Source organism: Triturus cristatus, chromosome 4_1 (genome assembly GCF_964204655.1).
Source record: "Triturus cristatus chromosome 4_1, aTriCri1.1, whole genome shotgun sequence".
Classification (NCBI taxonomy): Eukaryota; Metazoa; Chordata; class Amphibia; order Caudata; family Salamandridae; genus Triturus; species Triturus cristatus.
The window spans coordinates 107,363,604-107,385,474 of record NC_140585.1 but is presented as its reverse complement, the minus strand read 5'-3'; the positions used below and the strand labels follow the sequence as shown (position 1 = coordinate 107,385,474).

The following is a 21,871-nucleotide window of genomic DNA, read 5'->3' as shown; positions in this document are numbered from 1 at the left end:
CATAGTTTGCGCATTTCAAGAAAATCGGAGAATTTTGCATTCCAAAAGAAGGAAATAAATGCCCTCTCTGAGGATCGAACTCAGGACCTTCAGATTATGAGACTGACGCGCTGCCTACTGCGCTAAGAAGGCTGTATATAGGCATCTGTACATAAGACCATGAAGATCATCCAGGTACAAGGCTGAAGGATTTTCCTGACTGACATTGTATACTGCAGAGTCGAATGGGGTGATGTGGCCGTCGGTTCAATGCAGGGTTTCCAATCATACAGTCAAACCTTGCAGAAGTGGGGATGTAGCTCAGTGGAAGAGCGCATGCTTTGCATGTATGAGGCCCCGGGTTCAATCCCCGGCATCTCCAGACTTTTGCCATGCTTACCTTGGATTTTGGGCCGAAAGCTAGGCTGGCATCATGATGAAGGAAGAGATATGTCCTCCAACCGGGATGAGGACCCCGCTTAATCTGTCAGACGTTTGCCTTGAAAAATCCCATGAAATGGGGCTATCTCATTTTTGATGATTATAGATCAAAAGAATCCTACTTGTTGAAGACATCAAAGTGATGATTCATCTTGACAACCATAATGCTTTGATGATAGAAATCTGTCGCATCTCTCTTGATCATTGGTAAGGGTTCTTCTTCTAAACCAGAGACTCTTTACAGTAGCTTTTAGAAAAACGGAATATTTTGTTTATCTCAATCACCTTCAATCTACAGATTTTTCCGTTCTCTTTCCTTTTGAAAATGCATCCAAAATGCACGTTCTTGATGCTGGGTGCGTAGTAATGACTCCCATAACTTTCTGTCATTTCTTTCATGGTTCCGCGCAGCCATCCATTTGCCACCAATGCTGCCCAAGGTCTTTGTATCAAAGTTCCTTTCCTTTCTGTAAAATTGAAATTTGGAGCACCCCTGCTTATCCCCAAGCCAAGACAGAACATGAACTTTGGTCTGAAATCCTCCTTTGGGGTGATAAGATGTACCTTACAGTGTGCTCTAAGAACTGGTGACTTTGAGAGGGAGCTGCAGGTAATGTTCATGATTTTCATCGATCTGCTCCTGATCCCCACCCCCACAACCTTTCTTGAGCGAGAGATAATTACAGCGCTGAAAGATTCTTCAGCCACTCCTTCGATAGCTCAGTTGGTAGAGCGGAGGACTGTAGCATAAAGTCAGACATCCTTAGGTCGCTGGTTCAAATCCGGCTCGAAGGATTTTTTGCTTCGATTTCCATATATTTCACTTTTATTCAAACAATACCTTCCATTGATTATGATCGAGACTTTGCAGTCCCTGGGTTTCAGGGATTCCTTGCATCCATCAAACAGCTCGAGGGCAAAAGTGGGGATGTAGCTCAGTGGTAGAGCGCATGCTTCGCATGTATGAGGTCCCGGGTTCAATCCCCGGCATCTCCAGGAGCCACTGTTCCTTATCTTGGCTTTTTTCCAGAAGGCAAGCCTGCCATCATGCAGAAAGAAGAAGTTTGTCATGCAGTTGGGGTGAGAGCCCCACTTAAATAGTCAGACATTTGCTTTGGAAAAATCTTTGAACTAGGCATAGTTTGCGCATTTCAAGAAAATCGGAGAATTTTGCATTCCAAAAGAAGGAAATAAATGCCCTCTCTGAGGATCGAACTCAGGACCTTCAGATTATGAGACTGACGCGCTGCCTACTGCGCTAAGAAGACTGTATATAGGCATCTGTACATAAGACCATGAAGATCATCCAGGTACAAGGCTGAAGGATTTTCCTGACTGACATTGTATACTGCAGAGTCGAATGGGGTGATGTGGCCGTCGGTTCAATGCAGGGTTTCCAATCATACAGTCAAACCTTGCAGAAGTGGGGATGTAGCTCAGTGGTAGAGCGCATGCTTTGCATGTATGAGGCCCCGGGTTCAATCCCCGGCATCTCCAGACTTTTGCCATGCTTACCTTGGATTTTGGGCCGAAAGCTAGGCTGGCATCATGATGAAGGAAGAGATATGTCCTCCAACCGGGATGAGGACCCCGCTTAATCTGTCAGACGTTTGCCTTGAAAAATCCCATGAAATGGGGCTATCTCATTTTTGATGATTATAGATCAAAAGAATCCTACTTGTTGAAGACATCAAAGTGATGATTCATCTTGACAACCATAATGCTTTGATGATAGAAATCTGTCGCATCTCTCTTGATCATTGGTAAGGGTTCTTCTTCTAAACCAGAGACTCTTTACAGTAGCTTTTAGAAAAACGGAATATTTTGTTTATCTCAATCACCTTCAATCTACAGATTTTTCCGTTCTCTTTCCTTTTGAAAATGCATCCAAAATGCACGTTCTTGATGCTGGGTGCGTAGTAATGACTCCCATAACTTTCTGTCATTTCTTTCATGGTTCCGCGCAGCCATCCATTTGCCACCAATGCTGCCCAAGGTCTTTGTATCAAAGTTCCTTTCCTTTCTGTAAAATTGAAATTTGGAGCACCCCTGCTTATCCCCAAGCCAAGACAGAACATGAACTTTGGTCTGAAATCCTCCTTTGGGGTGATAAGACGTACCTTACAGTGTGCTCTAAGAACTGGTGACTTTGAGAGGGAGCTGCAGGTAATGTTCATGATTTTCATCGATCTGCTCCTGATCCCCACCCCCACAACCTTTCTTGAGCGAGAGATAATTACAGCGCTGAAAGATACTTCAGCCACTCCTTCGATAGCTCAGTTGGTAGAGCGGAGGACTGTAGCATAAAGTCAGACATCCTTAGGTCGCTGGTTCAAATCCGGCTCGAAGGATTTTGTGCTTCGATTTCCATATATTTCACTTTTATTCAAACAATACCTTCCATTGATTATGATCGAGACTTTGCAGTCCCTGGGTTTCAGGGATTCCTTGCATCCATCAAACAGCTCGAGTGCAAAAGTGGGGATGTAGCTCAGTGGTAGAGCGCATGCTTCGCATGTATGAGGTCCCGGGTTCAATCCCCGGCATCTCCAGGAGCCTCTGTTCCTTATCTTGGCTTTTTTCCAGAAGGCTAGCCTGCCATCATGCAGAAAGAAGAAGTTTGTCATGCAGTTGGGGTGAGAGCCCCACTTAAATAGTCAGACATTTGCTTTGGAAAAATCTTTGAACTAGGCATAGTTTGCGCATTTCAAGAAAATCGGAGAATTTTGCATTCCAAAAGAAGGAAATAAATGCCCTCTCTGAGGATCGAACTCAGGACCTTCAGATTATGAGACTGACGCGCTGCCTACTGCGCTAAGAAGGCTGTATATAGGCATCTGTACATAAGACCATGAAGATCATCCAGGTACAAGGCTGAAGGATTTTCCTGACTGACATTGTATACTGCAGAGTCGAATGGGGTGATGTGGCCGTCGGTTCAATGCAGGGTTTCCAATCATACAGTCAAACCTTGCAGAAGTGGGGATGTAGCTCAGTGGTAGAGCGCATGCTTTGCATGTATGAGGCCCCGGGTTCAATCCCCGGCATCTCCAGACTTTTGCCATGCTTACCTTGGATTTTGGGCCGAAAGCTAGGCTGGCATCATGATGAAGGAAGAGATATGTCCTCCAACCGGGATGAGGACCCCGCTTAATCTGTCAGACGTTTGCCTTGAAAAATCCCATGAAATGGGGCTATCTCATTTTTGATGATTATAGATCAAAAGAATCCTACTTGTTGAAGACATCAAAGTGATGATTCATCTTGACAACCATAATGCTTTGATGATAGAAATCTGTCGCATCTCTCTTGATCATTGGTAAGGGTTCTTCTTCTAAACCAGAGACTCTTTACAGTAGCTTTTAGAAAAACGGAATATTTTGTTTATCTCAATCACCTTCAATCTACAGATTTTTCCGTTCTCTTTCCTTTTGAAAATGCATCCAAAATGCACTTTCTTGATGCTGGGTGCGTAGTAATGACTCCCATAACTTTCTGTCATTTCTTTCATGGTTCCGCGCAGCCATCCATTTGCCACCAATGCTGCCCAAGGTCTTTGTATCAAAGTTCCTTTCCTTTCTGTAAAATTGAAATTTGGAGCACCCCTGCTTATCCCCAAGCCAAGACAGAACATGAACTTTGGTCTGAAATCCTCCTTTGGGGTGATAAGACGTACCTTACAGTGTGCTCTAAGAACTGGTGACTTTGAGAGGGAGCTGCAGGTAATGTTCATGATTTTCATCGATCTGCTCCTGATCCCCACCCCCACAACCTTTCTTGAGCGAGAGATAATTACAGCGCTGAAAGATACTTCAGCCACTCCTTCGATAGCTCAGTTGGTAGAGCGGAGGACTGTAGCATAAAGTCAGACATCCTTAGGTCGCTGGTTCAAATCCGGCTCGAAGGATTTTTTGCTTCGATTTCCATATCTTTCACTTTTATTCAAACAATACCTTCCATTGATTATGATCGAGACTTTGCAGTCCCTGGGTTTCAGGGATTCCTTGCATCCATCAAACAGCTCGAGTGCAAAAGTGGGGATGTAGCTCAGTGGTAGAGCGCATGCCTTGCATGTATGAGGTCCCGGGTTCAATCCCCGGCATCTCCAGGAGCCTCTGTTCCTTATCTTGGCTTTTTTCCAGAAGGCTAGCCTGCCATCATGCAGAAAGAAGAAGTTTGTCATGCAGTTGGGGTGAGAGCCCCACTTAAATAGTCAGACATTTGCTTTGGAAAAATCTTTGAACTAGGCATAGTTTGTGCATTTCAAGAAAATCGGAGAATTTTGCATTCCAAAAGAAGGAAATAAATGCCCTCTCTGAGGATCGAACTCAGGACCTTCAGATTATGAGACTGACGCGCTGCCTACTGCGCTAAGAAGGCTGTATATAGGCATCTGTACATAAGACCATGAAGATCATCCATTTCATGGCCGAAGGATTTTCCTGACTGACATTGTATACTGCAGAGTCGAATGGGGTGATGTGGCCGTCGGTTCAATGCAGGGTTTCCAATCATACAGTCAAACCTTGCAGAAGTGGGGATGTAGCTCAGTGGTAGAGCGCATGCTTTGCATGTATGAGGCCCCGGGTTCAATCCCCGGCATCTCCAGACTTTTGCCATGCTTACCTTGGATTTTGGGCCGAAAGCTAGGCTGGCATCATGATGAAGGAAGAGATATGTCCTCCAACCGGGATGAGGACCCCGCTTAATCTGTCAGACGTTTGCCTTGAAAAATCCCATGAAATGGGGCTATCTCATTTTTGATGATTATAGATCAAAAGAATCCTACTTGTTGAAGACATCAAAGTGATGATTCATCTTGACAACCATAATGCTTTGATGATAGAAATCTGTCGCATCTCTCTTGATCATTGGTAAGGGTTCTTCTTCTAAACCAGAGACTCTTTACAGTAGCTTTTAGAAAAACGGAATATTTTGTTTATCTCAATCACCTTCAATCTACAGATTTTTCCGTTCTCTTTCCTTTTGAAAATGCATCCAAAATGCACGTTCTTGATGCTGGGTGCGTAGTAATGACTCCCATAACTTTCTGTCATTTCTTTCATGGTTCCGCGCAGCCATCCATTTGCCACCAATGCTGCCCAAGGTCTTTGTATCAAAGTTCCTTTCCTTTCTGTAAAATTGAAATTTGGAGCACCCCTGCTTATCCCCAAGCCAAGACAGAACATGAACTTTGGTCTGAAATCCTCCTTTGGGGTGATAAGACGTACCTTACAGTGTGCTCTAAGAACTGGTGACTTTGAGAGGGAGCTGCAGGTAATGTTCATGATTTTCATCGATCTGCTCCTGATCCCCACCCCCACAACCTTTCTTGAGCGAGAGATAATTACAGCGCTGAAAGATACTTCAGCCACTCCTTCGATAGCTCAGTTGGTAGAGCGGAGGACTGTAGCATAAAGTCAGACATCCTTAGGTCGCTGGTTCAAATCCGGCTCGAAGGATTTTGTGCTTCGATTTCCATATATTTCACTTTTATTCAAACAATACCTTCCATTGATTATGATCGAGACTTTGCAGTCCCTGGGTTTCAGGGATTCCTTGCATCCATCAAACAGCTCGAGTGCAAAAGTGGGGATGTAGCTCAGTGGTAGAGCGCATGCTTCGCATGTATGAGGTCCCGGGTTCAATCCCCGGCATCTCCAGGAGCCTCTGTTCCTTATCTTGGCTTTTTTCCAGAAGGCTAGCCTGCCATCATGCAGAAAGAAGAAGTTTGTCATGCAGTTGGGGTGAGAGCCCCACTTAAATAGTCAGACATTTGCTTTGGAAAAATCTTTGAACTAGGCATAGTTTGCGCATTTCAAGAAAATCGGAGAATTTTGCATTCCAAAAGAAGGAAATAAATGCCCTCTCTGAGGATCGAACTCAGGACCTTCAGATTATGAGACTGACGCGCTGCCTACTGCGCTAAGAAGGCTGTATATAGGCATCTGTACATAAGACCATGAAGATCATCCAGGTACAAGGCTGAAGGATTTTCCTGACTGACATTGTATACTGCAGAGTCGAATGGGGTGATGTGGCCGTCGGTTCAATGCAGGGTTTCCAATCATACAGTCAAACCTTGCAGAAGTGGGGATGTAGCTCAGTGGTAGAGCGCATGCTTTGCATGTATGAGGCCCCGGGTTCAATCCCCGGCATCTCCAGACTTTTGCCATGCTTACCTTGGATTTTGGGCCGAAAGCTAGGCTGGCATCATGATGAAGGAAGAGATATGTCCTCCAACCGGGATGAGGACCCCGCTTAATCTGTCAGACGTTTGCCTTGAAAAATCCCATGAAATGGGGCTATCTCATTTTTGATGATTATAGATCAAAAGAATCCTACTTGTTGAAGACATCAAAGTGATGATTCATCTTGACAACCATAATGCTTTGATGATAGAAATCTGTCGCATCTCTCTTGATCATTGGTAAGGGTTCTTCTTCTAAACCAGAGACTCTTTACAGTAGCTTTTAGAAAAACGGAATATTTTGTTTATCTCAATCACCTTCAATCTACAGATTTTTCCGTTCTCTTTCCTTTTGAAAATGCATCCAAAATGCACGTTCTTGATGCTGGGTGCGTAGTAATGACTCCCATAACTTTCTGTCATTTCTTTCATGGTTCCGCGCAGCCATCCATTTGCCACCAATGCTGCCCAAGGTCTTTGTATCAAAGTTCCTTTCCTTTCTGTAAAATTGAAATTTGGAGCACCCCTGCTTATCCCCAAGCCAAGACAGAACATGAACTTTGGTCTGAAATCCTCCTTTGGGGTGATAAGACGTACCTTACAGTGTGCTCTAAGAACTGGTGACTTTGAGAGGGAGCTGCAGGTAATGTTCATGATTTTCATCGATCTGCTCCTGATCCCCACCCCCACAACCTTTCTTGAGCGAGAGATAATTACAGCGCTGAAAGATACTTCAGCCACTCCTTCGATAGCTCAGTTGGTAGAGCGGAGGACTGTAGCATAAAGTCAGACATCCTTAGGTCGCTGGTTCAAATCCGGCTCGAAGGATTTTGTGCTTCGATTTCCATATATTTCACTTTTATTCAAACAATACCTTCCATTGATTATGATCGAGACTTTGCAGTCCCTGGGTTTCAGGGATTCCTTGCATCCATCAAACAACTCGAGTGCAAAAGTGGGGATGTAGCTCAGTGGTAGAGCGCATGCTTCGCATGTATGAGGTCCCGGGTTCAATCCCCGGCATCTCCAGGAGCCTCTGTTCCTTATCTTGGCTTTTTTCCAGAAGGCTAGCCTGCCATCATGCAGAAAGAAGAAGTTTGTCATGCAGTTGGGGTGAGAGCCCCACTTAAATAGTCAGACATTTGCTTTGGAAAAATCTTTGAACTAGGCATAGTTTGCGCATTTCAAGAAAATCGGAGAATTTTGCATTCCAAAAGAAGGAAATAAATGCCCTCTCTGAGGATCGAACTCAGGACCTTCAGATTATGAGACTGACGCGCTGCCTACTGCGCTAAGAAGGCTGTATATAGGCATCTGTACATAAGACCATGAAGATCATCCAGGTACAAGGCTGAAGGATTTTCCTGACTGACATTGTATACTGCAGAGTCGAATGGGGTGATGTGGCCGTCGGTTCAATGCAGGGTTTCCAATCATACAGTCAAACCTTGCAGAAGTGGGGATGTAGCTCAGTGGTAGAGCGCATGCTTTGCATGTATGAGGCCCCGGGTTCAATCCCCGGCATCTCCAGACTTTTGCCATGCTTACCTTGGATTTTGGGCCGAAAGCTAGGCTGGCATCATGATGAAGGAAGAGATATGTCCTCCAACCGGGATGAGGACCCCGCTTAATCTGTCAGACGTTTGCCTTGAAAAATCCCATGAAATGGGGCTATCTCATTTTTGATGATTATAGATCAAAAGAATCCTACTTGTTGAAGACATCAAAGTGATGATTCATCTTGACAACCATAATGCTTTGATGATAGAAATCTGTCGCATCTCTCTTGATCATTGGTAAGGGTTCTTCTTCTAAACCAGAGACTCTTTACAGTAGCTTTTAGAAAAACGGAATATTTTGTTTATCTCAATCACCTTCAATCTACAGATTTTTCCGTTCTCTTTCCTTTTGAAAATGCATCCAAAATGCACGTTCTTGATGCTGGGTGCGTAGTAATGACTCCCATAACTTTCTGTCATTTCTTTCATGGTTCCGCGCAGCCATCCATTTGCCACCAATGCTGCCCAAGGTCTTTGTATCAAAGTTCCTTTCCTTTCTGTAAAATTGAAATTTGGAGCACCCCTGCTTATCCCCAAGCCAAGACAGAACATGAACTTTGGTCTGAAATCCTCCTTTGGGGTGATAAGACGTACCTTACAGTGTGCTCTAAGAACTGGTGACTTTGAGAGGGAGCTGCAGGTAATGTTCATGATTTTCATCGATCTGCTCCTGATCCCCACCCCCACAACCTTTCTTGAGCGAGAGATAATTACAGCGCTGAAAGATACTTCAGCCACTCCTTCGATAGCTCAGTTGGTAGAGCGGAGGACTGTAGCATAAAGTCAGACATCCTTAGGTCGCTGGTTCAAATCCGGCTCGAAGGATTTTTTGCTTCGATTTCCATATCTTTCACTTTTATTCAAACAATACCTTCCATTGATTATGATCGAGACTTTGCAGTCCCTGGGTTTCAGGGATTCCTTGCATCCATCAAACAGCTCGAGTGCAAAAGTGGGGATGTAGCTCAGTGGTAGAGCGCATGCTTTGCATGTATGAGGTCCCGGGTTCAATCCCCGGCATCTCCAGGAGCCTCTGTTCCTTATCTTGGCTTTTTTCCAGAAGGCTAGCCTGCCATCATGCAGAAAGAAGAAGTTTGTCATGCAGTTGGGGTGAGAGCCCCACTTAAATAGTCAGACATTTGCTTTGGAAAAATCTTTGAACTAGGCATAGTTTGCGCATTTCAAGAAAATCGGAGAATTTTGCATTCCAAAAGAAGGAAATAAATGCCCTCTCTGAGGATCGAACTCAGGACCTTCAGATTATGAGACTGACGCGCTGCCTACTGCGCTAAGAAGGCTGTATATAGGCATCTGTACATAAGACCATGAAGATCATCCAGGTACAAGGCTGAAGGATTTTCCTGACTGACATTGTATACTGCAGAGTCGAATGGGGTGATGTGGCCGTCGGTTCAATGCAGGGTTTCCAATCATACAGTCAAACCTTGCAGAAGTGGGGATGTAGCTCAGTGGTAGAGCGCATGCTTTGCATGTATGAGGCCCCGGGTTCAATCCCCGGCATCTCCAGACTTTTGCCATGCTTACCTTGGATTTTGGGCCGAAAGCTAGGCTGGCATCATGATGAAGGAAGAGATATGTCCTCCAACCGGGATGAGGACCCCGCTTAATCTGTCAGACGTTTGCCTTGAAAAATCCCATGAAATGGGGCTATCTCATTTTTGATGATTATAGATCAAAAGAATCCTACTTGTTGAAGACATCAAAGTGATGATTCATCTTGACAACCATAATGCTTTGATGATAGAAATCTGTCGCATCTCTCTTGATCATTGGTAAGGGTTCTTCTTCTAAACCAGAGACTCTTTACAGTAGCTTTTAGAAAAACGGAATATTTTGTTTATCTCAATCACCTTCAATCTACAGATTTTTCCGTTCTCTTTCCTTTTGAAAATGCATCCAAAATGCACGTTCTTGATGCTGGGTGCGTAGTAATGACTCCCATAACTTTCTGTCATTTCTTTCATGGTTCCGCGCAGCCATCCATTTGCCACCAATGCTGCCCAAGGTCTTTGTATCAAAGTTCCTTTCCTTTCTGTAAAATTGAAATTTGGAGCACCCCTGCTTATCCCCAAGCCAAGACAGAACATGAACTTTGGTCTGAAATCCTCCTTTGGGGTGATAAGACGTACCTTACAGTGTGCTCTAAGAACTGGTGACTTTGAGAGGGAGCTGCAGGTAATGTTCATGATTTTCATCGATCTGCTCCTGATCCCCACCCCCACAACCTTTCTTGAGCGAGAGATAATTACAGCGCTGAAAGATACTTCAGCCACTCCTTCGATAGCTCAGTTGGTAGAGCGGAGGACTGTAGCATAAAGTCAGACATCCTTAGGTCGCTGGTTCAAATCCGGCTCGAAGGATTTTGTGCTTCGATTTCCATATATTTCACTTTTATTCAAACAATACCTTCCATTGATTATGATCGAGACTTTGCAGTCCCTGGGTTTCAGGGATTCCTTGCATCCATCAAACAGCTCGAGTGCAAAAGTGGGGATGTAGCTCAGTGGTAGAGCGCATGCTTCGCATGTATGAGGTCCCGGGTTCAATCCCCGGCATCTCCAGGAGCCTCTGTTCCTTATCTTGGCTTTTTTCCAGAAGGCTAGCCTGCCATCATGCAGAAAGAAGAAGTTTGTCATGCAGTTGGGGTGAGAGCCCCACTTAAATAGTCAGACATTTGCTTTGGAAAAATCTTTGAACTAGGCATAGTTTGCGCATTTCAAGAAAATCGGAGAATTTTGCATTCCAAAAGAAGGAAATAAATGCCCTCTCTGAGGATCGAACTCAGGACCTTCAGATTATGAGACTGACGCGCTGCCTACTGCGCTAAGAAGGCTGTATATAGGCATCTGTACATAAGACCATGAAGATCATCCAGGTACAAGGCTGAAGGATTTTCCTGACTGACATTGTATACTGCAGAGTCGAATGGGGTGATGTGGCCGTCGGTTCAATGCAGGGTTTCCAATCATACAGTCAAACCTTGCAGAAGTGGGGATGTAGCTCAGTGGAAGAGCGCATGCTTTGCATGTATGAGGCCCCGGGTTCAATCCCCGGCATCTCCAGACTTTTGCCATGCTTACCTTGGATTTTGGGCCGAAAGCTAGGCTGGCATCATGATGAAGGAAGAGATATGTCCTCCAACCGGGATGAGGACCCCGCTTAATCTGTCAGACGTTTGCCTTGAAAAATCCCATGAAATGGGGCTATCTCATTTTTGATGATTATAGATCAAAAGAATCCTACTTGTTGAAGACATCAAAGTGATGATTCATCTTGACAACCATAATGCTTTGATGATAGAAATCTGTCGCATCTCTCTTGATCATTGGTAAGGGTTCTTCTTCTAAACCAGAGACTCTTTACAGTAGCTTTTAGAAAAACGGAATATTTTGTTTATCTCAATCACCTTCAATCTACAGATTTTTCCGTTCTCTTTCCTTTTGAAAATGCATCCAAAATGCACGTTCTTGATGCTGGGTGCGTAGTAATGACTCCCATAACTTTCTGTCATTTCTTTCATGGTTCCGCGCAGCCATCCATTTGCCACCAATGCTGCCCAAGGTCTTTGTATCAAAGTTCCTTTCCTTTCTGTAAAATTGAAATTTGGAGCACCCCTGCTTATCCCCAAGCCAAGACAGAACATGAACTTTGGTCTGAAATCCTCCTTTGGGGTGATAAGATGTACCTTACAGTGTGCTCTAAGAACTGGTGACTTTGAGAGGGAGCTGCAGGTAATGTTCATGATTTTCATCGATCTGCTCCTGATCCCCACCCCCACAACCTTTCTTGAGCGAGAGATAATTACAGCGCTGAAAGATTCTTCAGCCACTCCTTCGATAGCTCAGTTGGTAGAGCGGAGGACTGTAGCATAAAGTCAGACATCCTTAGGTCGCTGGTTCAAATCCGGCTCGAAGGATTTTTTGCTTCGATTTCCATATATTTCACTTTTATTCAAACAATACCTTCCATTGATTATGATCGAGACTTTGCAGTCCCTGGGTTTCAGGGATTCCTTGCATCCATCAAACAGCTCGAGGGCAAAAGTGGGGATGTAGCTCAGTGGTAGAGCGCATGCTTCGCATGTATGAGGTCCCGGGTTCAATCCCCGGCATCTCCAGGAGCCACTGTTCCTTATCTTGGCTTTTTTCCAGAAGGCAAGCCTGCCATCATGCAGAAAGAAGAAGTTTGTCATGCAGTTGGGGTGAGAGCCCCACTTAAATAGTCAGACATTTGCTTTGGAAAAATCTTTGAACTAGGCATAGTTTGCGCATTTCAAGAAAATCGGAGAATTTTGCATTCCAAAAGAAGGAAATAAATGCCCTCTCTGAGGATCGAACTCAGGACCTTCAGATTATGAGACTGACGCGCTGCCTACTGCGCTAAGAAGACTGTATATAGGCATCTGTACATAAGACCATGAAGATCATCCAGGTACAAGGCTGAAGGATTTTCCTGACTGACATTGTATACTGCAGAGTCGAATGGGGTGATGTGGCCGTCGGTTCAATGCAGGGTTTCCAATCATACAGTCAAACCTTGCAGAAGTGGGGATGTAGCTCAGTGGTAGAGCGCATGCTTTGCATGTATGAGGCCCCGGGTTCAATCCCCGGCATCTCCAGACTTTTGCCATGCTTACCTTGGATTTTGGGCCGAAAGCTAGGCTGGCATCATGATGAAGGAAGAGATATGTCCTCCAACCGGGATGAGGACCCCGCTTAATCTGTCAGACGTTTGCCTTGAAAAATCCCATGAAATGGGGCTATCTCATTTTTGATGATTATAGATCAAAAGAATCCTACTTGTTGAAGACATCAAAGTGATGATTCATCTTGACAACCATAATGCTTTGATGATAGAAATCTGTCGCATCTCTCTTGATCATTGGTAAGGGTTCTTCTTCTAAACCAGAGACTCTTTACAGTAGCTTTTAGAAAAACGGAATATTTTGTTTATCTCAATCACCTTCAATCTACAGATTTTTCCGTTCTCTTTCCTTTTGAAAATGCATCCAAAATGCACGTTCTTGATGCTGGGTGCGTAGTAATGACTCCCATAACTTTCTGTCATTTCTTTCATGGTTCCGCGCAGCCATCCATTTGCCACCAATGCTGCCCAAGGTCTTTGTATCAAAGTTCCTTTCCTTTCTGTAAAATTGAAATTTGGAGCACCCCTGCTTATCCCCAAGCCAAGACAGAACATGAACTTTGGTCTGAAATCCTCCTTTGGGGTGATAAGACGTACCTTACAGTGTGCTCTAAGAACTGGTGACTTTGAGAGGGAGCTGCAGGTAATGTTCATGATTTTCATCGATCTGCTCCTGATCCCCACCCCCACAACCTTTCTTGAGCGAGAGATAATTACAGCGCTGAAAGATACTTCAGCCACTCCTTCGATAGCTCAGTTGGTAGAGCGGAGGACTGTAGCATAAAGTCAGACATCCTTAGGTCGCTGGTTCAAATCCGGCTCGAAGGATTTTGTGCTTCGATTTCCATATATTTCACTTTTATTCAAACAATACCTTCCATTGATTATGATCGAGACTTTGCAGTCCCTGGGTTTCAGGGATTCCTTGCATCCATCAAACAGCTCGAGTGCAAAAGTGGGGATGTAGCTCAGTGGTAGAGCGCATGCTTCGCATGTATGAGGTCCCGGGTTCAATCCCCGGCATCTCCAGGAGCCTCTGTTCCTTATCTTGGCTTTTTTCCAGAAGGCTAGCCTGCCATCATGCAGAAAGAAGAAGTTTGTCATGCAGTTGGGGTGAGAGCCCCACTTAAATAGTCAGACATTTGCTTTGGAAAAATCTTTGAACTAGGCATAGTTTGCGCATTTCAAAAAAATCGGAGAATTTTGCATTCCAAAAGAAGGAAATAAATGCCCTCTCTGAGGATCGAACTCAGGACCTTCAGATTATGAGACTGACGCGCTGCCTACTGCGCTAAGAAGGCTGTATATAGGCATCTGTACATAAGACCATGAAGATCATCCAGGTACAAGGCTGAAGGATTTTCCTGACTGACATTGTATACTGCAGAGTCGAATGGGGTGATGTGGCCGTCGGTTCAATGCAGGGTTTCCAATCATACAGTCAAACCTTGCAGAAGTGGGGATGTAGCTCAGTGGTAGAGCGCATGCTTTGCATGTATGAGGCCCCGGGTTCAATCCCCGGCATCTCCAGACTTTTGCCATGCTTACCTTGGATTTTGGGCCGAAAGCTAGGCTGGCATCATGATGAAGGAAGAGATATGTCCTCCAACCGGGATGAGGACCCCGCTTAATCTGTCAGACGTTTGCCTTGAAAAATCCCATGAAATGGGGCTATCTCATTTTTGATGATTATAGATCAAAAGAATCCTACTTGTTGAAGACATCAAAGTGATGATTCATCTTGACAACCATAATGCTTTGATGATAGAAATCTGTCGCATCTCTCTTGATCATTGGTAAGGGTTCTTCTTCTAAACCAGAGACTCTTTACAGTAGCTTTTAGAAAAACGGAATATTTTGTTTATCTCAATCACCTTCAATCTACAGATTTTTCCGTTCTCTTTCCTTTTGAAAATGCATCCAAAATGCACGTTCTTGATGCTGGGTGCGTAGTAATGACTCCCATAACTTTCTGTCATTTCTTTCATGGTTCCGCGCAGCCATCCATTTGCCACCAATGCTGCCCAAGGTCTTTGTATCAAAGTTCCTTTCCTTTCTGTAAAATTGAAATTTGGAGCACCCCTGCTTATCCCCAAGCCAAGACAGAACATGAACTTTGGTCTGAAATCCTCCTTTGGGGTGATAAGACGTACCTTACAGTGTGCTCTAAGAACTGGTGACTTTGAGAGGGAGCTGCAGGTAATGTTCATGATTTTCATCGATCTGCTCCTGATCCCCACCCCCACAACCTTTCTTGAGCGAGAGATAATTACAGCGCTGAAAGATACTTCAGCCACTCCTTCGATAGCTCAGTTGGTAGAGCGGAGGACTGTAGCATAAAGTCAGACATCCTTAGGTCGCTGGTTCAAATCCGGCTCGAAGGATTTTTTGCTTCGATTTCCATATCTTTCACTTTTATTCAAACAATACCTTCCATTGATTATGATCGAGACTTTGCAGTCCCTGGGTTTCAGGGATTCCTTGCATCCATCAAACAGCTCGAGTGCAAAAGTGGGGATGTAGCTCAGTGGTAGAGCGCATGCTTCGCATGTATGAGGTCCCGGGTTCAATCCCCGGCATCTCCAGGAGCCTCTGTTCCTTATCTTGGCTTTTTTCCAGAAGGCTAGCCTGCCATCATGCAGAAAGAAGAAGTTTGTCATGCAGTTGGGGTGAGAGCCCCACTTAAATAGTCAGACATTTGCTTTGGAAAAATCTTTGAACTAGGCATAGTTTGCGCATTTCAAGAAAATCGGAGAATTTTGCATTCCAAAAGAAGGAAATAAATGCCCTCTCTGAGGATCGAACTCAGGACCTTCAGATTATGAGACTGACGCGCTGCCTACTGCGCTAAGAAGGCTGTATATAGGCATCTGTACATAAGACCATGAAGATCATCCAGGTACAAGGCTGAAGGATTTTCCTGACTGACATTGTATACTGCAGAGTCGAATGGGGTGATGTGGCCGTCGGTTCAATGCAGGGTTTCCAATCATACAGTCAAACCTTGCAGAAGTGGGGATGTAGCTCAGTGGAAGAGCGCATGCTTTGCATGTATGAGGCCCTGGGTTCAATCCCCGGCATCTCCAGACTTTTGCCATGCTTACCTTGGATTTTGGGCCGAAAGCTAGGCTGGCATCATGATGAAGGAAGAGATATGTCCTCCAACCGGGATGAGGACCCCGCTTAATCTGTCAGACGTTTGCCTTGAAAAATCCCATGAAATGGGGCTATCTCATTTTTGATGATTATAGATCAAAAGAATCCTACTTGTTGAAGACATCAAAGTGATGATTCATCTTGACAACCATAATGCTTTGATGATAGAAATCTGTCGCATCTCTCTTGATCATTGGTAAGGGTTCTTCTTCTAAACCAGAGACTCTTTACAGTAGCTTTTAGAAAAACGGAATATTTTGTTTATCTCAATCACCTTCAATCTACAGATTTTTCCGTTCTCTTTCCTTTTGAAAATGCATCCAAAATGCACGTTCTTGATGCTGGGTGCGTAGTAATGACTCCCATAACTTTCTGTCATTTCTTTCATGGTTCCGCGCAGCCATCCATTTGCCACCAATGCTGCCCAAGGTCTTTGTATCAAAGTTCCTTTCCTTTCTGTAAAATTGAAATTTGGAGCACCCCTGCTTATCCCCAAGCCAAGACAGAACATGAACTTTGGTCTGAAATCCTCCTTTGGGGTGATAAGATGTACCTTACAGTGTGCTCTAAGAACTGGTGACTTTGAGAGGGAGCTGCAGGTAATGTTCATGATTTTCATCGATCTGCTCCTGATCCCCACCCCCACAACCTTTCTTGAGCGAGAGATAATTACAGCGCTGAAAGATTCTTCAGCCACTCCTTCGATAGCTCAGTTGGTAGAGCGGAGGACTGTAGCATAAAGTCAGACATCCTTAGGTTGCTGGTTCAAATCCGGCTCGAAGGATTTTTTGCTTCGATTTCCATATATTTCACTTTTATTCAAACAATACCTTCCATTGATTATGATCGAGACTTTGCAGTCCCTGGGTTTCAGGGATTCCTTGCATCCATCAAACAGCTCGAGGGCAAAAGTGGGGATGTAGCTCAGTGGTAGAGCGCATGCTTCGCATGTATGAGGTCCCGGGTTCAATCCCCGGCATCTCCAGGAGCCACTGTTCCTTATCTTGGCTTTTTTCCAGAAGGCAAGCCTGCCATCATGCAGAAAGAAGAAGTTTGTCATGCAGTTGGGGTGAGAGCCCCACTTAAATAGTCAGACATTTGCTTTGGAAAAATCTTTGAACTAGGCATAGTTTGCGCATTTCAAGAAAATCGGAGAATTTTGCATTCCAAAAGAAGGAAATAAATGCCCTCTCTGAGGATCGAACTCAGGACCTTCAGATTATGAGACTGACGCGCTGCCTACTGCGCTAAGAAGACTGTATATAGGCATCTGTACATAAGACCATGAAGATCATCCAGGTACAAGGCTGAAGGATTTTCCTGACTGACATTGTATACTGCAGAGTCGAATGGGGTGATGTGGCCGTCGGTTCAATGCAGGGTTTCCAATCATACAGTCAAACCTTGCAGAAGTGGGGATGTAGCTCAGTGGTAGAGCGCATGCTTTGCATGTATGAGGCCCCGGGTTCAATCCCCGGCATCTCCAGACTTTTGCCATGCTTACCTTGGATTTTGGGCCGAAAGCTAGGCTGGCATCATGATGAAGGAAGAGATATGTCCTCCAACCGGGATGAGGACCCCGCTTAATCTGTCAGACGTTTGCCTTGAAAAATCCCATGAAATGGGGCTATCTCATTTTTGATGATTATAGATCAAAAGAATCCTACTTGTTGAAGACATCAAAGTGATGATTCATCTTGACAACCATAATGCTTTGATGATAGAAATCTGTCGCATCTCTCTTGATCATTGGTAAGGGTTCTTCTTCTAAACCAGAGACTCTTTACAGTAGCTTTTAGAAAAACGGAATATTTTGTTTATCTCAATCACCTTCAATCTACAGATTTTTCCGTTCTCTTTCCTTTTGAAAATGCATCCAAAATGCACGTTCTTGATGCTGGGTGCGTAGTAATGACTCCCATAACTTTCTGTCATTTCTTTCATGGTTCCGCGCAGCCATCCATTTGCCACCAATGCTGCCCAAGGTCTTTGTATCAAAGTTCCTTTCCTTTCTGTAAAATTGAAATTTGGAGCACCCCTGCTTATCCCCAAGCCAAGACAGAACATGAACTTTGGTCTGAAATCCTCCTTTGGGGTGATAAGACGTACCTTACAGTGTGCTCTAAGAACTGGTGACTTTGAGAGGGAGCTGCAGGTAATGTTCATGATTTTCATCGATCTGCTCCTGATCCCCACCCCCACAACCTTTCTTGAGCGAGAGATAATTACAGCGCTGAAAGATACTTCAGCCACTCCTTCGATAGCTCAGTTGGTAGAGCGGAGGACTGTAGCATAAAGTCAGACATCCTTAGGTCGCTGGTTCAAATCCGGCTCGAAGGATTTTTTGCTTCGATTTCCATATCTTTCACTTTTATTCAAACAATACCTTCCATTGATTATGATCGAGACTTTGCAGTCCCTGGGTTTCAGGGATTCCTTGCATCCATCAAACAGCTCGAGTGCAAAAGTGGGGATGTAGCTCAGTGGTAGAGCGCATGCTTTGCATGTATGAGGTCCCGGGTTCAATCCCCGGCATCTCCAGGAGCCTCTGTTCCTTATCTTGGCTTTTTTCCAGAAGGCTAGCCTGCCATCATGCAGAAAGAAGAAGTTTGTCATGCAGTTGGGGTGAGAGCCCCACTTAAATAGTCAGACATTTGCTTTGGAAAAATCTTTGAACTAGGCATAGTTTGCGCATTTCAAGAAAATCGGAGAATTTTGCATTCCAAAAGAAGGAAATAAATGCCCTCTCTGAGGATCGAACTCAGGACCTTCAGATTATGAGACTGACGCGCTGCCTACTGCGCTAAGAAGGCTGTATATAGGCATCTGTACATAAGACCATGAAGATCATCCAGGTACAAGGCTGAAGGATTTTCCTGACTGACATTGTATACTGCAGAGTCGAATGGGGTGATGTGGCCGTCGGTTCAATGCAGGGTTTCCAATCATACAGTCAAACCTTGCAGAAGTGGGGATGTAGCTCAGTGGAAGAGCACATGCTTTGCATGTATGAGGCCCCGGGTTCAATCCCCGGCATCTCCAGACTTTTGCCATGCTTACCTTGGATTTTGGGCCGAAACCTAGGCTGGCATCATGATGAAGGAAGAGATATGTCCTCCAACCGGGATGAGGACCCCGCTTAATCTGTCAGACGTTTGCCTTGAAAAATCCCATGAAATGGGGCTATCTCATTTTTGATGATTATAGATCAAAAGAATCCTACTTGTTGAAGACATCAAAGTGATGATTCATCTTGACAACCATAATGCTTTGATGATAGAAATCAGTCGCATCTCTCTTGATCATTGGTAAGGGTTCTTCTTCTAAACCAGAGACTCTTTACAGTAGCTTTTAGAAAAACGGAATATTTTGTTTATCTCAATCACCTTCAATCTACAGATTTTTCCGTTCTCTTTCCTTTTGAAAATGCATCCAAAATGCACGTTCTTGATGCTGGGTGCGTAGTAATGACTCCCATAACTTTCTGTCATTTCTTTCATGGTTCCGCGCAGCCATCCATTTGCCACCAATGCTGCCCAAGGTCTTTGTATCAAAGTTCCTTTCCTTTCTGTAAAATTGAAATTTGGAGCACCCCTGCTTATCCCCAAGCCAAGACAGAACATGAACTTTGGTCTGAAATCCTCCTTTGGGGTGATAAGACGTACCTTACAGTGTGCTCTAAGAACTGGTGACTTTGAGAGGGAGCTGCAGGTAATGTTCATGATTTTCATCGATCTGCTCCTGATCCCCACCCCCACAACCTTTCTTGAGCGAGAGATAATTACAGCGCTGAAAGATACTTCAGCCACTCCTTCGATAGCTCAGTTGGTAGAGCGGAGGACTGTAGCATAAAGTCAGACATCCTTAGGTCGCTGGTTCAAATCCGGCTCGAAGGATTTTGTGCTTCGATTTCCATATATTTCACTTTTATTCAAACAATACCTTCCATTGATTATGATCGAGACTTTGCAGTCCCTGGGTTTCAGGGATTCCTTGCATCCATCAAACAGCTCGAGTGCAAAAGTGGGGATGTAGCTCAGTGGTAGAGCGCATGCTTCGCATGTATGAGGTCCCGGGTTCAATCCCCGGCATCTCCAGGAGCCTCTGTTCCTTATCTTGGCTTTTTTCCAGAAGGCTAGCCTGCCATCATGCAGAAAGAAGAAGTTTGTCATGCAGTTGGGGTGAGAGCCCCACTTAAATAGTCAGACATTTGCTTTGGAAAAATCTTTGAACTAGGCATAGTTTGCGCATTTCAAGAAAATCGGAGAATTTTGCATTCCAAAAGAAGGAAATAAATGCCCTCTCTGAGGATCGAACTCAGGACCTTCAGATTATGAGACTGACGCGCTGCCTACTGCGCTAAGAAGGCTGTATATAGGCATCTGTACATAAGACCATGAAGATCATCCAGGTACAAGGCTGAAGGATTTTCCTGACTGACATTGTATACTGCAGAGTCGAATGGGGTGATGTGGCCGTCGGTTCAATGCAGGGTTTCCAATCATACAGTCAAACCTTGCAGAAGTGGGGATGTAGCTCAGTGGTAGAGCGCATGCTTTGCATGTATGAGGCCCCGGGTTCAATCCCCGGCATCTCCAGACTTTTGCCATGCTTACCTTGGATTTTGGGCCGAAAGCTAGGCTGGCATCATGATGAAGGAAGAGATATGTCCTCCAACCGGGATGAGGACCCCGCTTAATCTGTCAGACGTTTGCCTTGAAAAATCCCATGAAATGGGGCTATCTCATTTTTGATGATTATAGATCAAAAGAATCCTACTTGTTGAAGACATCAAAGTGATGATTCATCTTGACAACCATAATGCTTTGATGATAGAAATCTGTCGCATCTCTCTTGATCATTGGTAAGGGTTCTTCTTCTAAACCAGAGACTCTTTACAGTAGCTTTTAGAAAAACGGAATATTTTGTTTATCTCAATCACCTTCAATCTACAGATTTTTCCGTTCTCTTTCCTTTTGAAAATGCATCCAAAATGCACGTTCTTGATGCTGGGTGCGTAGTAATGACTCCCATAACTTTCTGTCATTTCTTTCATGGTTCCGCGCAGCCATCCATTTGCCACCAATGCTGCCCAAGGTCTTTGTATCAAAGTTCCTTTCCTTTCTGTAAAATTGAAATTTGGAGCACCCCTGCTTATCCCCAAGCCAAGACAGAACATGAACTTTGGTCTGAAATCCTCCTTTGGGGTGATAAGACGTACCTTACAGTGTGCTCTAAGAACTGGTGACTTTGAGAGGGAGCTGCAGGTAATGTTCATGATTTTCATCGATCTGCTCCTGATCCCCACCCCCACAACCTTTCTTGAGCGAGAGATAATTACAGCGCTGAAAGATACTTCAGCCACTCCTTCGATAGCTCAGTTGGTAGAGCGGAGGACTGTAGCATAAAGTCAGACATCCTTAGGTCGCTGGTTCAAATCCGGCTCGAAGGATTTTTTGCTTCGATTTCCATATCTTTCACTTTTATTCAAACAATACCTTCCATTGATTATGATCGAGACTTTGCAGTCCCTGGGTTTCAGGGATTCCTTGCATCCATCAAACAGCTCGAGTGCAAAAGTGGGGATGTAGCTCAGTGGTAGAGCGCATGCTTTGCATGTATGAGGTCCCGGGTTCAATCCCCGGCATCTCCAGGAGCCTCTGTTCCTTATCTTGGCTTTTTTCCAGAAGGCTAGCCTGCCATCATGCAGAAAGAAGAAGTTTGTCATGCAGTTGGGGTGAGAGCCCCACTTAAATAGTCAGACATTTGCTTTGGAAAAATCTTTGAACTAGGCATAGTTTGCGCATTTCAAGAAAATCGGAGAATTTTGCATTCCAAAAGAAGGAAATAAATGCCCTCTCTGAGGATCGAACTCAGGACC

At 44.4% G+C, this 21,871-nt stretch overlaps 49 non-coding genes across 49 annotated transcripts in view; 37 read left to right on the top strand and 12 right to left on the bottom strand.

Annotated features, from left to right (window-relative positions):
- Positions 1-59: 59 nt before the first annotated feature.
- On the bottom strand, positions 60-132 carry TRNAM-CAU (transfer RNA methionine (anticodon CAU)). Its single transcript has one exon. It is a non-coding gene; the product is annotated as a tRNA-Met (tRNA).
- Positions 133-1,129: 997 nt separating this feature from the next.
- On the top strand, positions 1,130-1,215 carry TRNAY-GUA (transfer RNA tyrosine (anticodon GUA)). Its single transcript is given in 2 exon segments — positions 1,130-1,166; positions 1,180-1,215. It is a non-coding gene; the product is annotated as a tRNA-Tyr (tRNA).
- A 129-nt stretch (positions 1,216-1,344) lies between these two features.
- On the top strand, positions 1,345-1,416 carry TRNAA-CGC (transfer RNA alanine (anticodon CGC)). The gene has a single exon. It is a non-coding gene; the product is annotated as a tRNA-Ala (tRNA).
- Positions 1,417-1,845: 429 nt separating this feature from the next.
- TRNAA-UGC (transfer RNA alanine (anticodon UGC)) lies at positions 1,846-1,917 on the top strand. The gene has a single exon. It is a non-coding gene; the product is annotated as a tRNA-Ala (tRNA).
- Positions 1,918-2,685: 768 nt separating this feature from the next.
- Positions 2,686-2,771, top strand: TRNAY-GUA (transfer RNA tyrosine (anticodon GUA)). The gene is given in 2 exon segments: positions 2,686-2,722; positions 2,736-2,771. It is a non-coding gene; the product is annotated as a tRNA-Tyr (tRNA).
- A 129-nt stretch (positions 2,772-2,900) lies between these two features.
- Positions 2,901-2,972, top strand: TRNAA-CGC (transfer RNA alanine (anticodon CGC)). The gene has a single exon. It is a non-coding gene; the product is annotated as a tRNA-Ala (tRNA).
- Positions 2,973-3,171: 199 nt separating this feature from the next.
- On the bottom strand, positions 3,172-3,244 carry TRNAM-CAU (transfer RNA methionine (anticodon CAU)). The gene has a single exon. It is a non-coding gene; the product is annotated as a tRNA-Met (tRNA).
- A 157-nt stretch (positions 3,245-3,401) lies between these two features.
- On the top strand, positions 3,402-3,473 carry TRNAA-UGC (transfer RNA alanine (anticodon UGC)). The gene has a single exon. It is a non-coding gene; the product is annotated as a tRNA-Ala (tRNA).
- Positions 3,474-4,241: 768 nt separating this feature from the next.
- Positions 4,242-4,327, top strand: TRNAY-GUA (transfer RNA tyrosine (anticodon GUA)). The gene is given in 2 exon segments: positions 4,242-4,278; positions 4,292-4,327. It is a non-coding gene; the product is annotated as a tRNA-Tyr (tRNA).
- A 129-nt stretch (positions 4,328-4,456) lies between these two features.
- TRNAA-UGC (transfer RNA alanine (anticodon UGC)) lies at positions 4,457-4,528 on the top strand. The gene has a single exon. It is a non-coding gene; the product is annotated as a tRNA-Ala (tRNA).
- A 199-nt stretch (positions 4,529-4,727) lies between these two features.
- TRNAM-CAU (transfer RNA methionine (anticodon CAU)) lies at positions 4,728-4,800 on the bottom strand. Its single transcript has one exon. It is a non-coding gene; the product is annotated as a tRNA-Met (tRNA).
- Positions 4,801-4,956: 156 nt separating this feature from the next.
- Positions 4,957-5,028, top strand: TRNAA-UGC (transfer RNA alanine (anticodon UGC)). The gene has a single exon. It is a non-coding gene; the product is annotated as a tRNA-Ala (tRNA).
- Positions 5,029-5,796: 768 nt separating this feature from the next.
- On the top strand, positions 5,797-5,882 carry TRNAY-GUA (transfer RNA tyrosine (anticodon GUA)). Its single transcript is given in 2 exon segments — positions 5,797-5,833; positions 5,847-5,882. It is a non-coding gene; the product is annotated as a tRNA-Tyr (tRNA).
- A 129-nt stretch (positions 5,883-6,011) lies between these two features.
- TRNAA-CGC (transfer RNA alanine (anticodon CGC)) lies at positions 6,012-6,083 on the top strand. The gene has a single exon. It is a non-coding gene; the product is annotated as a tRNA-Ala (tRNA).
- Positions 6,084-6,282: 199 nt separating this feature from the next.
- TRNAM-CAU (transfer RNA methionine (anticodon CAU)) lies at positions 6,283-6,355 on the bottom strand. The gene has a single exon. It is a non-coding gene; the product is annotated as a tRNA-Met (tRNA).
- Positions 6,356-6,512: 157 nt separating this feature from the next.
- TRNAA-UGC (transfer RNA alanine (anticodon UGC)) lies at positions 6,513-6,584 on the top strand. The gene has a single exon. It is a non-coding gene; the product is annotated as a tRNA-Ala (tRNA).
- Positions 6,585-7,352: 768 nt separating this feature from the next.
- Positions 7,353-7,438, top strand: TRNAY-GUA (transfer RNA tyrosine (anticodon GUA)). Its single transcript is given in 2 exon segments — positions 7,353-7,389; positions 7,403-7,438. It is a non-coding gene; the product is annotated as a tRNA-Tyr (tRNA).
- A 129-nt stretch (positions 7,439-7,567) lies between these two features.
- Positions 7,568-7,639, top strand: TRNAA-CGC (transfer RNA alanine (anticodon CGC)). Its single transcript has one exon. It is a non-coding gene; the product is annotated as a tRNA-Ala (tRNA).
- Positions 7,640-7,838: 199 nt separating this feature from the next.
- On the bottom strand, positions 7,839-7,911 carry TRNAM-CAU (transfer RNA methionine (anticodon CAU)). The gene has a single exon. It is a non-coding gene; the product is annotated as a tRNA-Met (tRNA).
- Positions 7,912-8,068: 157 nt separating this feature from the next.
- Positions 8,069-8,140, top strand: TRNAA-UGC (transfer RNA alanine (anticodon UGC)). The gene has a single exon. It is a non-coding gene; the product is annotated as a tRNA-Ala (tRNA).
- A 768-nt stretch (positions 8,141-8,908) lies between these two features.
- On the top strand, positions 8,909-8,994 carry TRNAY-GUA (transfer RNA tyrosine (anticodon GUA)). The gene is given in 2 exon segments: positions 8,909-8,945; positions 8,959-8,994. It is a non-coding gene; the product is annotated as a tRNA-Tyr (tRNA).
- A 129-nt stretch (positions 8,995-9,123) lies between these two features.
- Positions 9,124-9,195, top strand: TRNAA-UGC (transfer RNA alanine (anticodon UGC)). Its single transcript has one exon. It is a non-coding gene; the product is annotated as a tRNA-Ala (tRNA).
- A 199-nt stretch (positions 9,196-9,394) lies between these two features.
- TRNAM-CAU (transfer RNA methionine (anticodon CAU)) lies at positions 9,395-9,467 on the bottom strand. The gene has a single exon. It is a non-coding gene; the product is annotated as a tRNA-Met (tRNA).
- A 157-nt stretch (positions 9,468-9,624) lies between these two features.
- TRNAA-UGC (transfer RNA alanine (anticodon UGC)) lies at positions 9,625-9,696 on the top strand. The gene has a single exon. It is a non-coding gene; the product is annotated as a tRNA-Ala (tRNA).
- A 768-nt stretch (positions 9,697-10,464) lies between these two features.
- Positions 10,465-10,550, top strand: TRNAY-GUA (transfer RNA tyrosine (anticodon GUA)). The gene is given in 2 exon segments: positions 10,465-10,501; positions 10,515-10,550. It is a non-coding gene; the product is annotated as a tRNA-Tyr (tRNA).
- A 129-nt stretch (positions 10,551-10,679) lies between these two features.
- On the top strand, positions 10,680-10,751 carry TRNAA-CGC (transfer RNA alanine (anticodon CGC)). The gene has a single exon. It is a non-coding gene; the product is annotated as a tRNA-Ala (tRNA).
- Positions 10,752-10,950: 199 nt separating this feature from the next.
- Positions 10,951-11,023, bottom strand: TRNAM-CAU (transfer RNA methionine (anticodon CAU)). The gene has a single exon. It is a non-coding gene; the product is annotated as a tRNA-Met (tRNA).
- Positions 11,024-12,020: 997 nt separating this feature from the next.
- Positions 12,021-12,106, top strand: TRNAY-GUA (transfer RNA tyrosine (anticodon GUA)). The gene is given in 2 exon segments: positions 12,021-12,057; positions 12,071-12,106. It is a non-coding gene; the product is annotated as a tRNA-Tyr (tRNA).
- A 129-nt stretch (positions 12,107-12,235) lies between these two features.
- On the top strand, positions 12,236-12,307 carry TRNAA-CGC (transfer RNA alanine (anticodon CGC)). The gene has a single exon. It is a non-coding gene; the product is annotated as a tRNA-Ala (tRNA).
- A 429-nt stretch (positions 12,308-12,736) lies between these two features.
- TRNAA-UGC (transfer RNA alanine (anticodon UGC)) lies at positions 12,737-12,808 on the top strand. Its single transcript has one exon. It is a non-coding gene; the product is annotated as a tRNA-Ala (tRNA).
- Positions 12,809-13,576: 768 nt separating this feature from the next.
- On the top strand, positions 13,577-13,662 carry TRNAY-GUA (transfer RNA tyrosine (anticodon GUA)). Its single transcript is given in 2 exon segments — positions 13,577-13,613; positions 13,627-13,662. It is a non-coding gene; the product is annotated as a tRNA-Tyr (tRNA).
- Positions 13,663-13,791: 129 nt separating this feature from the next.
- On the top strand, positions 13,792-13,863 carry TRNAA-CGC (transfer RNA alanine (anticodon CGC)). The gene has a single exon. It is a non-coding gene; the product is annotated as a tRNA-Ala (tRNA).
- Positions 13,864-14,062: 199 nt separating this feature from the next.
- TRNAM-CAU (transfer RNA methionine (anticodon CAU)) lies at positions 14,063-14,135 on the bottom strand. The gene has a single exon. It is a non-coding gene; the product is annotated as a tRNA-Met (tRNA).
- A 157-nt stretch (positions 14,136-14,292) lies between these two features.
- Positions 14,293-14,364, top strand: TRNAA-UGC (transfer RNA alanine (anticodon UGC)). The gene has a single exon. It is a non-coding gene; the product is annotated as a tRNA-Ala (tRNA).
- A 768-nt stretch (positions 14,365-15,132) lies between these two features.
- On the top strand, positions 15,133-15,218 carry TRNAY-GUA (transfer RNA tyrosine (anticodon GUA)). Its single transcript is given in 2 exon segments — positions 15,133-15,169; positions 15,183-15,218. It is a non-coding gene; the product is annotated as a tRNA-Tyr (tRNA).
- A 129-nt stretch (positions 15,219-15,347) lies between these two features.
- On the top strand, positions 15,348-15,419 carry TRNAA-CGC (transfer RNA alanine (anticodon CGC)). The gene has a single exon. It is a non-coding gene; the product is annotated as a tRNA-Ala (tRNA).
- A 199-nt stretch (positions 15,420-15,618) lies between these two features.
- TRNAM-CAU (transfer RNA methionine (anticodon CAU)) lies at positions 15,619-15,691 on the bottom strand. Its single transcript has one exon. It is a non-coding gene; the product is annotated as a tRNA-Met (tRNA).
- Positions 15,692-16,903: 1,212 nt separating this feature from the next.
- On the top strand, positions 16,904-16,975 carry TRNAA-CGC (transfer RNA alanine (anticodon CGC)). The gene has a single exon. It is a non-coding gene; the product is annotated as a tRNA-Ala (tRNA).
- A 429-nt stretch (positions 16,976-17,404) lies between these two features.
- Positions 17,405-17,476, top strand: TRNAA-UGC (transfer RNA alanine (anticodon UGC)). Its single transcript has one exon. It is a non-coding gene; the product is annotated as a tRNA-Ala (tRNA).
- Positions 17,477-18,244: 768 nt separating this feature from the next.
- Positions 18,245-18,330, top strand: TRNAY-GUA (transfer RNA tyrosine (anticodon GUA)). Its single transcript is given in 2 exon segments — positions 18,245-18,281; positions 18,295-18,330. It is a non-coding gene; the product is annotated as a tRNA-Tyr (tRNA).
- A 129-nt stretch (positions 18,331-18,459) lies between these two features.
- On the top strand, positions 18,460-18,531 carry TRNAA-UGC (transfer RNA alanine (anticodon UGC)). Its single transcript has one exon. It is a non-coding gene; the product is annotated as a tRNA-Ala (tRNA).
- Positions 18,532-18,730: 199 nt separating this feature from the next.
- TRNAM-CAU (transfer RNA methionine (anticodon CAU)) lies at positions 18,731-18,803 on the bottom strand. Its single transcript has one exon. It is a non-coding gene; the product is annotated as a tRNA-Met (tRNA).
- A 997-nt stretch (positions 18,804-19,800) lies between these two features.
- TRNAY-GUA (transfer RNA tyrosine (anticodon GUA)) lies at positions 19,801-19,886 on the top strand. The gene is given in 2 exon segments: positions 19,801-19,837; positions 19,851-19,886. It is a non-coding gene; the product is annotated as a tRNA-Tyr (tRNA).
- A 129-nt stretch (positions 19,887-20,015) lies between these two features.
- On the top strand, positions 20,016-20,087 carry TRNAA-CGC (transfer RNA alanine (anticodon CGC)). Its single transcript has one exon. It is a non-coding gene; the product is annotated as a tRNA-Ala (tRNA).
- A 199-nt stretch (positions 20,088-20,286) lies between these two features.
- Positions 20,287-20,359, bottom strand: TRNAM-CAU (transfer RNA methionine (anticodon CAU)). Its single transcript has one exon. It is a non-coding gene; the product is annotated as a tRNA-Met (tRNA).
- Positions 20,360-20,516: 157 nt separating this feature from the next.
- Positions 20,517-20,588, top strand: TRNAA-UGC (transfer RNA alanine (anticodon UGC)). The gene has a single exon. It is a non-coding gene; the product is annotated as a tRNA-Ala (tRNA).
- Positions 20,589-21,356: 768 nt separating this feature from the next.
- On the top strand, positions 21,357-21,442 carry TRNAY-GUA (transfer RNA tyrosine (anticodon GUA)). The gene is given in 2 exon segments: positions 21,357-21,393; positions 21,407-21,442. It is a non-coding gene; the product is annotated as a tRNA-Tyr (tRNA).
- A 129-nt stretch (positions 21,443-21,571) lies between these two features.
- TRNAA-UGC (transfer RNA alanine (anticodon UGC)) lies at positions 21,572-21,643 on the top strand. Its single transcript has one exon. It is a non-coding gene; the product is annotated as a tRNA-Ala (tRNA).
- A 199-nt stretch (positions 21,644-21,842) lies between these two features.
- The window catches only part of TRNAM-CAU (transfer RNA methionine (anticodon CAU)), a 73-nt gene continuing 44 nt past the window's right edge, over positions 21,843-21,871 (bottom strand). Inside the window, exon 1 of the tRNA in view lies at positions 21,843-21,871. This exon is cut by the window's right edge and continues 44 nt beyond it. This is a non-coding gene — a tRNA (tRNA-Met).